Here is a 13,636-nt window from a genome sequence, read left to right on the forward strand (position 1 = left end):
AGACGCTTGGAACAAATCAACCTTACAGGATCAAAATGGCCAAGCAGATCCAATGGGAAGCAGGCAATCTCTCAAGTAAATGGTCCTTATACCATATAAGGCTGTAAACAACTAGTACCTTGAGTTGCATTTGAATGCCCTTCAGCCTGATCTAGCTGAACTAGTGGTCTTTAAGCACAACTCTGTGTAAAACATATTGCAGTGGTCAAACAAGTTGAGGTGACAAGGACTGCTTAAACCACCTCTCCCCCTTTGATATAGGACAGGATGCACACTTCACAGGAGAGGCTTAGGAATCTCTCCTCCAACAAACATCCACTGAAGCAGCCCTCAGTAAAATGGTACCTCCAATTCCCAATTCATGAAACTGTCTCAGTAGGATACTCTCAAAACCATTTAGAGCAGTGGTCGCCAACCAGGGGGCTAGGGACCATTGATGGTCTGTGAGAAAATTTTGGTGGTCTGCAGAGAAATGTCACCCCCAAAGCACCCCCCCCCAAAGCACACCCCCCGAGCAATTAATCAAGGCTGTGATGTCCACATGGCCCATGGGAACACAAGGCTTGCATCGCTTGCATTGCTCACACGTAGTGAGGGGAGAGGGGAAAGGGCGGAGGGGGTTATATAAATAGTATTTATTTCCAGATTTGCTATAAGCATTCCTCAGCATTCTGCAACCTAGGTCTTGCTCCCAAAGGATTGAAATGGGAGCCATTGCAGGTATCCCAGTGTTAATTATAAAAGTAAATACACACCCAGGAGATATTGCTACCCTCCTTTCCTTAACCTGACCTGTAAGCTTATGGCTTTACTATATTGAAATGATCTTTCATTCAGAGTATGGGTATAGCTACCTTAAACAGTTCTCATAAGATAAAAAAGAAAAAGAAAGAGGAAGGGAGGTAAAATCCCAAAGTTATGTATTTTACACAAAGACCTTTCAACTTACTCAATTGGTGTGTATTACCTCCTATCATATGATTATTAGCACATTTATATAGCCTTCCTTGGAGAGCTTGGAGGGAGTCAGAGAGAGATTTTTTTAGGAAATTGCCTGACATTAAATATCAAACTCTCTGGTTAGATTATTTGGAGGTCCGTCAATAACTTTTATAGGGCTCTATTCCTTCTGTTTTTCACATATTCTCCACAGTTTAGTAAATGTTTCAGTTTGTCCATATGTCAATTTATCACAATCTATTAAAGATAAAGCTAAGGATAGCATGCACCAATTATTATTATTACTAGTTTTATATAGAGGAATAAGCTGGAAACTGGTATGAATCAAGTTAGACTTCCCTTTGCTTTGTTGCCATAACAGCTCCCTCTCCTACAATGGAAACCAGTCACTGCCTAAAAGATTACTTCTGCTGATGGTGGTGTCTGCAAATGTTGTCAGATTCAGTAAAAACTAGGCTAAATCTTGCCCCAGAGCAACAACTACAGCTGTAGGTTTCCAAGCAACTTGGTGAATTGGTTCGGTTACAAAAGGCTTTTAAAACACTCCATCTGGTTTCCAGTCCAAGATGCGACCACCCCAAAGAATGATCTAATTCAGCTGCATTTAAACTTGGAATCTTTTCATTTCTTGGTTGAGAGCAGGAAATCAAATAATAGCCTTTAGGAGGAATAAGATCCACATGCTGGTTTAATTGCATGTCAAGTACATTTCTTCCTCATATTTCAACATATGTATAGTATGATGGTGAAAAAGATTTTTAGGGCACTCTCTTTCCCTGAATTGTACTAAATTGTAATGAAGGAATGATAAGCTAGCGTTTGAGTACTATTGGACTTTCACATCCGATTTGACATGTGTTGTGCCTAATGTATACTCCCAGGCAGACAAAATTGTGGCTTTGTTTCTTTTTCCTTACCAGATGTAAAGTCTGTGAACCTTTTAAAGTAGAGCACATCCTTATTTGTTGTACAAATTCTGCACTGGGTGTATTTTTTTCAGATAAATCTCCAGGGCTACTTGGTTGCTTTTCAATATGTGCCTATGCCTTTCTTTGTTTGGAACTCAGGAGCAAACTACTCACTAGAAATGAACCTGGAGCCTTCCAGATGATTTGGACTGCCATACTGAAGTTGGATGTGATTTGTAATGCAGCACATCTGGAGGGCATCAGATTGAGGGACTCTTGATGGAAAAACAAGAAAAAAAAAGATAACTTACTCTGCAGAACATCCTTCAGAACAGATCTTTTAAAAAAGTGAAGTGTTCATCCCTCTTCTCTACATTTGCCATATGTGGAAAAGGAAGTTACAGAGGTTTGTTTCTAGATCTTATTGAGTACTGGTTAAGAAATTAAAAAACAATTGCCCGTGCAGACTGTGTAGTTGGTAATTCTGAGTAATGGCACATGCTGCTTAATATGCAGTGCCAGGGTTTAAATAATCTAGTGGCTTTTAGTATTAAGTGGTTAATGATATTTGAACAACATTTTGATAAAAGGAATCTTGTCAGATAATTTGCCCAGTAGATCAATATTGTCAGATGAATTCCTTTACAAGAAAAGTGTTACTCTTTAATGCAAGTTTTTTTTTTAAATAATGCTTACTAGGAGGTAAGTCATTACCATTTCCTGTATATGAAGCAAACCATGACATATTTGTAGTTTTACATCATGGTTTCCTGTGGGAGTTGTCATTCAAGTTGCAGGAAGTGTGTACAGTCCCAGAGCCATCTACATTCCACAGTTTTTAATTTTGTCAGTGTAGTAATAATAATAAAGAATCTCTTTCTCTCTCCCTCCCTCTCTCTCTCTTTCTCTCTCTCTCTCACACACACACACAGATTTTTTTAAAAAAAAAAATACTGAAAATGTTTGAAAAGCAATTGTTTTAAGAAAAAATATATCCCAGTCTATGACACTAGTATTTTATCATTAAAACAAGAGAGTTTCCGTCTTTGCTGTGTCTTCTGATTTTCAAAAAGAAGTCCCTGTGTTTCCTAACAGAGCTTTCCTGTTATGGATAACAGAGATGATAACCTTTTTTTCCATCCTAATTTGGGTGAGAGCACCAATCTACTGTCACATGGAAGGGTAGTAAGTGACAGCTTATTGTCAGTTGATATGCAACGGGTTAAGATAGAATCCAAAGATGATGTTTTGTGTATAACTGCCAAGTAGATAATATGAAAGCTATTCAGAAGATTAGATATAATTGACAAAGGGAAAGACAGTTAAATATTGGTTGTCTTGTGAACCGATTGAAGTAGCACGATGGTAGAAAAATGTACTTCCTCTGTGATAACTATGGCTAGGAGTTAATCAGGAAGTATCACAGGAAAGGGTGTAATTGTAAGGTGTTTGGCTACTTGAAAGGCAATTGGAATATTTTTATAAGTTTCACTAACACTAAGTTAAGACATAAGTTCTTGCAAGAAATGTAAAGCTTAACCAGTAAGGACAAACTAAAGAGTGTTCGTTTCCTGCTGACCTTATAACTCGAACAGATGTTTTCTCTTACAAGAACTATTAGTCCATGTGTGATGTTTCCATTTTCATAGTCCATAAACTTTGAAACTAGTTTAACCCTTTATAAACTTCATTTTCTAGCATGGAATCATAATTGCAATATCTTCATTTGTACACATAGTTTTTGTGTCTTTCTTTCCTTTCTGAACTCTGTGTGTATGTGTGTTTGCAAACATTGTCTTGCAAAGAAATATTTACTGCAGTTCTTTTTTTTCCCTTATTATTATTAATTTAGTTTTGGCTGAATTTTTTTTCTCCTTTCCTCCCTAGTCTTTCAACCTCCACAGGGGACAACAGATGTTTCCTCTGACAAACTCTGTGAGAGACTTTTGTTAAGGATTTTTCCTCTTGGGAAGTTACTTTATTTTCCACTACACATTCAAAATGAGTACATGAATATATACAGATGTGCATGCAGAATGGCTGATAAAACAAAGCATATGACTTTCCTCTTGCTATGTGTGCGTATGTGTGAAGAGAGGAATTTTATTTATGCTCGTATAGATACTTGGCCCTGATAGAAATTATGTAAAGCTGTCACAGTAGTAAATCTGGATCTGGGAACTGATTGTTGATGTGAATTTTTAAAATCACTTTATCATTTTCTCTTATCCTTTTCTCCCCTACAATGGCCACTTTGCTTTTGGGTACTATACTTTTTTTCTTATCCTCTTCTTAGAAGACAGAAATTTCAAAATAATCAAGCGTTATTAGACATTACTGATGATTTCTTTTCCCTGGGATAAAAGAGGTGTATGGTCCAACACCGAGACTGAAAAAAATATTTGTATGCCTTTTAATATAGGGCTATAGGGTTTTGACAGTGATACTCAGAGTTAGATTTTCATTTTGTGCAGACTTAAGCTAGATTTCATGAAATGTTCTGAAATTACTATAGAAGGCATGAAAGTGGGATGTGAGCAAGGTACATTCAGAAGAGAAGCAATATTTTTCCTCCATAGATAACTAATTTTTGAAGACGTGTCGAAATTACATTCTGTTAAAGAATCCATGTTTGTGATTTAGCATAATGTGTGAATATAGCCATTGTGGTTTATACAAAGTGATATACAAAATATGCAAAATGAATCAGTCATGGGTTAACATGAAGCTTAGGTTGAACCAATTTAATGATTGTATATTTGTATGTTAAATATTGTACTACTGAGAATTTTCTTGTGGTAGCTAAATGTAGAAAAAAAGGAGGAAAGCTTGTTAAATTACTTGAATTCATTTCAGCCCTTCTCAGCCTTCTTTTCTTTTTATGTATAAACAGTTTCTCTTACATTAGTCCTGCCCGAGAGTTGTTATTTTAGCTGGATTACTAATTGCTGGGACCAAATGATGAATAATTCCATACAGTGTATATCTGCATGGAAACAATTGGCTACCGAAACTGATCTTTTCACATATGAAGATATTTGAACATTGATAATAATATTTTGAAAGAACTGATTTGTGGTAGCTGATTTGTTTCCAGGCCAAATATAAAAGGTTCCTTTTGATTATCCCTACGTGGCTTAGGGCCTGCCTTTATCTGGGTCATCTTTTATCACCAGATGAGTTTGTTTAGGAAATTGAGTTAACAGAAGACTGCCTTATTTTCCTATACAATTTGTCTGGTACAGAGGATTAGGCTTTTTCCCATGTTGAAGCAAGTTGTGAAATACATGCTTAGGTATTTTATGTTGAGTTTTAGCAGTGAGATATAGAGTTTTAGGTGGCTTAGCCTTAGCCCAGAATTTGTGATCACCAAAATACGCTTCTGACTTTATCCTCAACATTTTTCTTGTATCATAGTGATCAAAACTGGTCACATTATTCAAGTGTGGTCTTAGCAATGCAGTAAATGCAAATGACAAGCTGTCTGCAAGGAGTACAAATCCTCCCATTCCCCACCATCCAGCTAGAGCTGAAGAAACTTCTTGCATGAGTAACAAAACATCTTCAAAGAAAAACCAGAAAGTCCAGTTGCCTCTTGAAAAACCATCTTTGGGACAACCATGACCTAGATGACTGAGAATCTCCATAGACACTTAACAGTGCAGTATAAAACAGTGCTAACATTTCACATGATCTTGATGTTATTCTTTTGATACAGTAGGACTGTGTTGGCTTTTTTGCCAGCTGTAGTACACTGCTGGCTCATATATGTTGTCTGCCAGATCCCTCTCACAGTTACCGCTGTTGAGCGAGGTACCACCTATTCTATACCTGTACATTTGGCTTTTCTTGCCTAAGTGTAAAACCTTGCTTTTCACTGAATTGCATTTGTTGGATAGGGCCCAGGTTTCAGGTTTTGTCAGGATCTTGAGCATGTCTTCTAAAGTAATGGCTATTCCCCGGATCCTGCATCTTTGAAACTCAGCCTGAGGTTAAAATATGTTAAAATTTTCCATTTTCTGTAATTCTGCTTCCCCTCGTCCATACCTATTGATATAAGCAGAATTTAAGCACCTAAGGGAATTACATTAAGTTTGTGTTAATAAGCTGGAATTTCTCTCCCTCCCCCTTCTCCCTTCCCCTTTCCCCCCCTTCCAGTGCTAAAACAAAATTATTTTCCTTCAAGCTATAGATATATAATGACCTGCATGATGTAAGCAGAATAGTTGTCCTGGTACATACAATTGAAAATACACATGAATAAACAATCCTGTTTTAAATATACTTTTAGAACAAAGCATGCAGTTGTTTAGTCTTTCCAGCTGCTATGAGGAAATTGTTTTTTGAATTAGGGCATAAATTATATTCCCAAAGCCTTATTAGGGTAATGTCTTTATTAGGTCAACTGAAGGTCACAAAATACAATGTGCTTTCCAATTCTTAGAATTCTTCAGCAGCCTAGATTGTAAACTAAGCCAAAAAGAAAAAGAGGGAGATGGATAAAAGGTGGTTCTTTAAACCATGATATTTGTTTCTAATTATTGTTTTAGGTTAAATGTTGGGGGAAAGTGAAGAACTTCGGCTTAGTTTGTATTATGTACTATAAATGCAAATAGTACTCAGAACTCTCCCATAAGATGAACAATTTAAAAAAAAAAGAAACTAAACCAAGAGCTTCTTCCATAAACCCCCCCAAAAAACCCAAGCAAACAACAGCCACAAACACTATTAGAAAGAAATTAGAAAGTATATAAATAATAATTATTTTTTCAGTACAGTTTTCCCTAAATCCAACCACTTTACCCTGAGGAAACTTCCATAATTTCTTTCAGTTAAGATGTTTCAAGAAGTGAGCACAATCCCCACCCTTGTAAAGATTCATGGAAGTTATATTTATTGTACACTCATATCAGTGTGATTCCTAAGTCTCATGAAAATGCCTTCATTAGTAATATTTTTATTATTGTGTGTGTGCTGTGCTTTGGATCCAAAGTCAAAGGAGTGTTTTATTTCCACCGCCTTGAAAAAGCTGAATCTTTTCCTAAGCTTGTATGGTGACAATAGTGCCAGGAAAAGGTTTTACAAAATAAATAAATAAAAGTCACATTTTACATCTCGGAGACATCAAAAGGGTGTGTGAAGGTGATTTTAAGCAAATGTGAGCATTCCTCCTTAACAGAAATTCTTACTTTCTTAATATAATGAATAAAGAAATTGATTACTGATCCTTGTCTAAGAAAATCATATTGAAAAGTATGAGATATAATGTACAGTGCATACTTTTTTTGTTTTTGGCTTGGGAATCAGATTAATTTTTTGTCCATTTGTCCTTGTGTAGAAGCATTTAGCTTCCGCACAGAAAGAATGTGGTACCATTGTGACACATGCATTCTAAGTTGCTCCAACAATAAAATATTCAACAATTGTAATACAGAGATAGGCAACCAGACTCACTGGGGAGAATACAGATTGGAACATCATACAGGTAGTCCTTGGTTAGCAGTGCTAATTTGGATTTGAAATAATATGTCTGTAAGTTAAAAAAAAATAAACAGACTATGCTGCTTAGTGATGGCAGTGTCAGTAGTCCCAGTTACTGTCAATAGTGAGGACTGCACAGAATATTAAGCAAGGACATCAAGTGACTTGTGACTTCCGTCTGGCTTCCACATTACCTTTGCTTATGGGAAACCAGCAGAGAAGGCTTCAAATCATGTGACCATGGGATGCTGCAATGGCTACTAAATTATGAAGTTGTAATTAATGCTCATTCAATGCCATCATACAATATATTTGAATAGTCACTAAATGAATAGGAGTTAAACAAGGACAATCTGCAATCTTTTTACCACTTTTGGCTTATAGAGGCCATAATCCAAAACATCTGAAAAACACTTGTTGCTAATCATCCTAGTTGCATTTAAAGAAGGATTTTGACAGATCTGAAGTAAGAAGAATGGTTGGGAATGCAGTGTGGAACTACACAGTATTTGTGAATTTAATACTTGGAAAATGGAAGGAGATTCCTGAAGGGCTTCATACATAATATATGCAACTGATGCCAGTAGCTTGGGAACTTTTAGTAAAAGTTTGGAAGTAACTCTAAAGTAACTCTACATTAGACATAAACCAACAGGAAAGTATATTTCTATGTACATATAATTTCTGTTCTAGTACCCTTTCTGATAATAGCTAAAGCATCCTAAAGTTGTTGGACTCCATATTATCACCTGACACAGCTCATTCTATCTAAGAACAATGGATGTTCTCTAACACGTCTTAGGGTTGCTTTGAAGGACAAAATTAGGTATGATATGAAGGCGTGGATGTTAGAAAAAATAGGAGCCCAAAGTTGTTTCTGTAAAACATTGAATATTATTGTAGGTTGGTAGGTTTTATTTAATACATCTTATTTTGTCTGTAATAAAGGATTCGATTTGCATATTGTTACTAAATAGTGAATCCATTTTGAAGGTCACTGTTAAGACCTGTAAGAATCAAAAGCTGATTCTACATCTGCTATCAATAATAGCTTTCATTTTTCCATTGCAATGTTATATAATTTTGCTTGATTATTTGAAATATATATGCATTTTTATCATACTAATTTAAAATAACATTAAAATGAGCGTGACAGTAGTAATCATCTCATGACCTGAGAGTATATTAAAATATTAATGTCTTACATTGGAACTAATCAGTTTCCAACAGCAAGGTAAAAGTCATGTTTTTAATCTTTATAAAAGAACCTTTATATAAACATGGTTGTTTTTTTTTTTTTAAAAAATGCGTTTCAATAGCTCAGTGGTTCTTAAACTTTTTTTTTCTCTCAGGACCCCTTCCCACTTTTAAAAATTATGGAGGACCCCTAAAGAGTTTTGTTTGTATGGGATGTATTTATTTTTACCTTACTAAAAATTAAAATTAATGTATTCACTGCACTACTACTTCTCACAATTGTTTGAAGGGATTTAAATCCTGTACATTTTTTTAAATATAGGCTGGCAAATAATTTTGATTTTTTTTTCAGACTCCTGAAGATTTGGAGGACCTCCAGGAATCATGGGATCACTTTAAGATCCACCTTCAGGGATCGTGGGACCACTAGAGATAACTGTTGAGACTGGACGTTGAATTTGTAAGTGAAGACCATCAGATGTTGCTTCTGTTAAAACCAGTCTTTTGGTTGTTTTTGTAGTTCAGTGGGTTGGCCCACACCAAATTCAACTTAGCAGATAAGGGGTTGTGTAGCTGTATCAACATAACTGAAACAGAAGTTTATAATAAGATTAATTCAGCCCATCATCTGTTACTCCTTATGCAAAATTTCTGTGCAAGCACATGTATAGGATTCAGTGGTTCTTCAGAGATATCTCTGCAGCAAAGCAATTCTGTGCTTGTCAACAGTGCAATGCTATGCTTATATTCAGTGAGACTTAATTTGAAGTTTGAAATGTTTAATTGGGAACAAATCCTGATAAACTCCTTTAATGAGTTCATATTTTATTCTGAGGCATAATGTGGTTTGTTTGGTTTTGGCTTAGCAAATTATACCTCATTGTGGTTTTGAAAACCTTGGTTTAAAGTTGAGAAATTTGCGTGAAGATATAGAGAATTGTGATTTACCTCATAAATTAAGCAACTATTGTGAAGTCAGACAAAGAATCTGCTTTTAATTAACTGTACGGAATTATTCTGGGAGTTTCAAAACGGACCCTCATCTCTAAAAGCCCTATCTAACCTGTCAGCCTGAGAAGACCAGTAAGTTGCTGCCTGTTCCTTTTGTTGCAGATTTGAAGAATGCACTGTTGCATTGGGGGTTTCTGTATTGGGATATGTCTTTCTCTTGTTGTTTATTATTTCCTGTTTACTACCCTGTTCACAAGCACATTTTGAGACAAATTTTGGTTTGTTTCTTCTCCAGCACGCATTGTAGAAGCAATCCATTCACACTTAGCTGAGAAATGCGGTGTTTCTGCTCATCTAGTTTTCAGGATGGCGGGTATATAAATGCTGTTATTTTTGCTGTGTTTCTGTGCAAGAAGATGGATGGGACAGACAACTGGATTTTGTTCTATCTTGTCCCTTGCTCTCCACCCCCACCTCCCAGCCAAGCAGCTAATCAGTGTGATTGCCATTTGTCTGTTCTATGGTTGTGCATGTTCACCTTGGGAGTTGGCCTGTTTAGAAGATTACGTTTCTGTGTGTAAAAACAAGACAGCTCTAAAAAAAAATCAGGCCACCAATTGTCACAACTTACACTAGCAATATAGATGACAGCAAGCACAACCAGAGACTTTAAAAAAATAAAAAGAAAATGCAGACACATGTTCACGGACTTTGAAGAGAAGAAAAGATGTAGCGAGCCTACACTCTTTGGAAAAGACAGATGGGTGACAGTCAGCTTTTGTTGAAGACATAGAAAGAAAAGTTTTCTTAGACATAGAGAAAGGAAAGCACACAGCAGGGCACCAGTCAGAATTCTAGTAATAGCAGCAGGGAACCAAGTGGCAGGACTGCTTTAAGCCTGATTTCATTAAATAGATGGGAGATGTCAAGATATGTGAGTGGGGAACCCCAAAGGTATTTGTGTTGGAAGGAGGGAAATTAAAAGGATTAAACTAGAGAGAAAGAATGAGAGGCAGAGAGGCTGTCACTGCTTAGCTATTGTTTCTTTTTGATACTTAAAAGGTTGGTTTGCTAATACTTAGAAGAGCCCCAGGAGGCCTAGGTTAATAAATATATGTGCAGACAAATTCAGATTCCTTCTTAAAGTCTCTCAAGAGTTGGAGGACAAGTTTAGGAAATGTGTATTTGTTCAGCAAACGTGTGGGTCTGTGTATTACATTGTTAACAATTGTAAAAAAAGGGTTGCTGTGAAGCTTCTCCCTGATTGCATTGTTCCTTCTACATATGCTTTATTGTACATAATATTTTGGAACAGTTTTGCAGAATGCCAACTCTTTTCACATTTGGTTCTTAAATGTCTTTTTTTTCCTTTCCTTTTTTAAAACAGCCTTCCCAATCTGATGGGCCACTAGATGTGCTGGGTTAGAATTACTACAATCTCTCAACCGGCAATAGCCAGGTTGTGAAATACTAACATAGATTATGTTACATTTGCTTTCTCTGTTATAGTTGCAGGCAAGCATCTGTAGCAACATTTTTTAAAATGAATATAGTCATTCATGCAGAAAAATATCAGGCTGCATTGATAACTTTAATTATGAAGTCCCTATTTTTCTCAAGTGCCTGCTTCTTTGCAACAGAAGCATTGAAGGCCAGGCCCGTAATAGTCTGTTATACCAGTGATCCATGGAATAATGCATCCCCGAGTAGTAACCATTAACTTCCATAGTGCACTGATTTGTGCATTAAAGGGACCCCTTGTAGGTATTTTCTAAAGAAAACTATAACGGCTCTATAGGAGCCGTCATACTTCATTGCTTCAGTAATCTGTGTATTTTGCAGTATGGAGACACAACTAGGCTTTTGGCACACAATAAAATGTTATGGTTGCAGATGAGTTGTCATAGGTTTAGGTTAATAATCTCTGAGCTGTTAGAATCTCAAAATAGTCCTGATACATGAAGCTTAAAATGTGCCTGTGCAAAAATGTACACAGTATAGAGCAATCCTGGTCAGCCATATGATTATATTGATTATGTATTTAAGAGGTGTCAAAGATTGACCTTTTTAGCTGGATATCCCTTCTTCCTAAATAAACTAAGTGACATATACCTGTGGTTAACACACACACACACACACAGAGTCTCCAGTAACATTTGCCTAGTAATTTTCAAATATAAGAGAAATGGAAGTTTTCTGATCTATAGTTTTCAAGAGCCAGTTTGGTCTAGTGATTAACATGACATGAAAGCCAGCTGGGTAATTGTGAGCCAGTCACTCTCTCATAGGATTATTGTTGGGAGGAAAACTGGAGGAGAAATGAGTATGACATGATCACAATTCAGCCTAAAATTTCCATTGCTAAATGAGACAGTTGTTGAAGTTTTACCCCATTTTACAATCTTTCTTGCCACAATTGTTAAGTGAACCACTGCAGTTGTTAAGTTAGTAACATGGTTGTTAAATGAATCTGGCTTTCCTATTGACTTTGCTTGTCAGAAGATGGCAAAAAGTGATCACATGAGCCCATGTCATGAATACATGCCAGGTGCCAAATGCCTGAATTTCACATGACCGTAGGGATGTTGCAAAATAGTCACTTTTATATAGTCATGTGAAAAATAGTCACTTTTTTGGTGTCATTGTAATTTCAAATGATCATTAAACAAGTGGTTATAAGTCAACCACCTGTGTTACATATGTTCGCCACCTTGAGTTATTTATTAAAAAAATAAAGGCAGGGTAAAAATTGTAAAAAAAAAAAAAAGGCTTTGCTGATCTGAAATACTTTATGTTCATTAAAAGACAGAAAACAAAAATTAAGAAACTAAAACATGTTTTAAATATATGCCATTCTGACTATCATTGAAAAAGATTATACCCTGAGCAATTCTATTTACTTCAGTGAACTTTCAATTCTTTTGAGTAAGCTGTTGAGCTTCAGGATATCTTCAACCTCATTGTTGAATGAAAGCAAAACAGAAATACTGTCTTCCTTAAATATACAGAGGAATATTCTAAAGTCAGAATACGTTAATTATATTCTGTGCTGTGGCAAAACTGAGTTGTATTATCTCACATTTGAATGCATATATGACTGGGGTATTTATTTATTTGCTATGTATTTATGTAACAAAAAGGCTCACGATAGTTAATGCTCAACTTAGACTGATGGATTAATTTCAAAATTTGAATGCATGTTATGGCGTAGTGTTTTCAAATAAGTATTGTGGCGGCTGTAGTTATTTACCAAGAAAACATACTGCTGAGAGTGTTCCTTACTGAACCATTTGCCTCCTGGGATGCTTTTTTGTACCTCAGTTTAACTTCTGCCTTTGTTGGGCAATTTACCTCTACCTTTATCCAGCACACTCCTCAACATTTTTAAAAGAATGTGTTAGGAGAGTGTCATATCCAGAAATATTTTTATAAATAAAGATTATGCCTGAAGCCATTTCTTTGTTTTACTAAGTGTGCTGGCTTCTTGTGTCATGTTTGAAATGAACAAAAAGTAAATAAAATAGAATAACACCTTTACATACGCTATAGAGGAGTATGGAAATGATCATGAAGAAAGCTCAACAGCTTTAAGAGTACACCAGCTTAGTCTAGGAAGGAGAAGGGTATGAGGATCATTGGTTGCCTAGTGGTGGTAGAATCTGATCATGGCAAAAGACTGATTTCCATCTTAATTTGCCTGCATAACATATTTCACATTATGAAATAACACCTGGTTATTTCGGGTTATTTCTCTGTAAGAAGCAATTGTTAGTCCCAGTTTCCATCCAATCTACCCCTTCTAGGAATGTTGTTAAGTTGCAGCTAAAGAAGCTTTGGGTGAAATATATTTCAGATCCAAATCAAATACTGGATCAGAAGAAATTGTAGTGTTGCTGAAAACACACTGGATACCATAATTAGCAAGGGATGCTTCTTTTTTTGTTTCTTACATGAACAATTGAAGCCTATATATTTAATACACTTAACAATCTGATAATAATCGTCTAAGACCAGTAGGTTAATGAGTGTATAATTTGTTTATAAATGCATTTGTAGGACTGCTGTTCCTTGACAATTACTGCTTTTTGGTTGACATATTGAATCTGTCATCTGGTAACGATAATGAACTCAGGTTGTCT

General features: G+C 35.9%; 1 protein-coding gene across 3 annotated transcripts in view; it reads left to right on the forward strand.

Annotated features, from left to right (window-relative positions):
- CTBP2 (C-terminal binding protein 2) overlaps positions 1–13,636 on the forward strand; it is a 240,015-nt gene that overhangs the window by 122,318 nt on the left and 104,061 nt on the right. For all 3 annotated transcript variants that reach the window (XM_087964336.1, XM_087964340.1, XM_087964337.1), the window contains one exon: positions 8,899–9,006. The gene's annotated coding sequence lies outside the window, so the exon portion shown is untranslated. The remainder of the gene's footprint in view (positions 1–8,898; positions 9,007–13,636) is intronic.

Source organism: Notechis scutatus, chromosome 4 (assembly GCF_049901735.1).
Source record: "Notechis scutatus isolate UNSWTSFEM ecotype Mainland chromosome 4, rNotScu1.2, whole genome shotgun sequence".
Taxonomy (NCBI): Eukaryota; Metazoa; Chordata; class Lepidosauria; order Squamata; family Elapidae; genus Notechis; species Notechis scutatus.